The sequence below is a fragment of the Carlito syrichta genome, unplaced genomic scaffold, assembly GCF_000164805.1.
Source record: "Carlito syrichta isolate Samal-C Ts95f unplaced genomic scaffold, Tarsius_syrichta-2.0.1 Scaffold301943, whole genome shotgun sequence".
Classification (NCBI taxonomy): Eukaryota; Metazoa; Chordata; class Mammalia; order Primates; family Tarsiidae; genus Carlito; species Carlito syrichta.
Genome location: NW_007246039.1, coordinates 107,835 through 109,970, shown reverse-complemented (window position 1 = coordinate 109,970; position 2,136 = coordinate 107,835).

Sequence of the window (2,136 nt, the reverse complement as noted above, 5' to 3'; positions counted from 1 at the left end):
CAGCCAATCAAAGAGAAGCGCTGGCGACCCGCCCCCTGCCAGCAGCCAATGGGCTCGAGGCTCTCGGCCCGCCTCCTGCTTGGTGAGACCCCCGGCTCCGGATGAGAGCTTCCCGTGGGGTCCGGGCTGGGGGACCTCTCCGTGGTCTGGCCTCGGCTTCCCCGTCCTCCGTGAGTGTAGCAGCCCCTGTCCCGTCCTCCCACAGCTTCGCGCCTGGCTCCCGACGTCTTTTATGCTCCCTAGAAGCAGGAGCCTGGAGGCAGGGGGCGGAGAGGCACCGGGGTCCGCCTTCAATTTTGGACCACCCGCCGAGGTCTGGGCGCCGCGGCCCCGGAGAACTTTCTGCGCGGGTGGAGATGCCTCGTGATCCGCGCTGCTCAGTAGGGTAGCCACAGGGGGATGCTGAGAGCTTGAAAGGGCCAGTGCGACCGAGGGCCTGACTATTTCGGGCTGGAGACTCCCTTTGGCCCCCAGGCTGGAGTGCAGTGGCACCGTCAACGCTCACTGCAGCCTCGACCTCCTGAGCTCAGGCCATCCTTCTGCCTCAGCCTCCCCGGTGGCTGGTACTGTGTGCTTGCCACCACGCCCGGCTAATTTTTTTTTGATCTTAGTCTTATATTGCCCAGGCTGGTCTCGAACTCCTGGGCTCAAGCAATCCTCCCGCCGTGGTTTCCAAAAGTGCTGGGGTTACAAGGGTGAGCTAGTAGTGCACCTGGACGAGGAACTGAATTTTAAATTTTATTTTGTTTCAATCGTTTAGACAACCATGTGTGACTAGTGGCTACCATATCGGACAGGGCAGAGAATCTCGGCACTCGAAGTATGATCACAGCCTTACTGCATCTGCAGCAAAAGCCTGGATTCCTCTGGGAGATTCCCCTAGAGATGCCTGTCAGAAATGCAGATTCTCGCCGGGCTCGGTGGCTCAGCCCGTAATCCCGTGCTTTGGGGAGGCAGAGGTGAGTGGATGGCCTGAGCCCGGAGGTTCGAGACCCGCCTGGGCGACTTGGTGAGACCTCATCTCTACAATAAATCAAAAATTAGCCGGGTGTGGTAGCGCACGCCTGTAGTTCCGGCTACTCGGAAGGCTGAGGCAGAAGGATCGCCGGAGCCTAGGAGGTCGAGGCTGCGGTGGCCGGGAGCGGCCACTGCACTCCAGCCTGGGTGACAGAGTGAGACTCCAACTCAAACAAACAAACTTAATTTTACTCACTATGTTGCCCAGGCTGGAGTGCAGTAGCACGCTCACAACCACTGCAGCCTCAACCTCCTAGGCTCCGGCGATCCTTTTACCTCAGCCTTCCAAGTAGCCAGAACTACAGGCACTCGCTACCACGCCCGGCTGATTTATTTTTTTTCTCTTTTTTTTTTTGCGTTGGAGTCTCACTCTGTCGCCCAGACTAGAGTGCAGTGGCCCCTCCGGCCACCGCAACCTCAACCTGCTGGGCTCCAGCGATCCTTCCGCCACAGCCTTACAAGTAGCTGGAACCACAGACGTACGCTACCACGCCTGGCTAATTTTTTGATTTATTGTAGAGACGATGTCTCGCCAAGTTGCCCGGGCTGGTCTCGAACCTGCAGGCTCAGGCAATCCACTTGCCTCGGCCTCCCAAAGTGTTGGGATTACAGGCTGAGCCATCAAGCCCGACCAGGAGCAGGGTTTGGCTTTGATGACTCCAGAGTGTTTGGGATGGGAAAGCAACATGTCAGAAATGGCGTCCAGCTTTCCTCTCCAGCCCTTGGATTGATGGTGGTGCTACTCACAGTAGGGGAAGCCTGGGAGGAGGAGCAGGTTTGGATGAAGAGGATGTTAACAGTTTTGGGATGCTGAGTTTGGGGTGTCTGTGATGTGTCTAGATAAAGATGCCCAGCCGGGCTCAGTGGCTCAGCCTGTCATCCCGCGCCTTTGGGAGGCTGAGGTGAGTGGATTGCCTGAGCCCGTGGGTTCGAGACCCGCCTGGGCAGCGAGACCTCATCTCTACAATAAATCAAAAATCAGCCGGGCGTGGTAGCGCGTGCCTGTAGTTCCGGTTACTCGGAAGGCTGAGGCGGAAGGATCGCCGGAGCCCAGCAGGTCGAGGCTGTGGTGGCCGGGAGTGGCCACTGCACTCCATTCTGGGCGACGGACTGAGACTC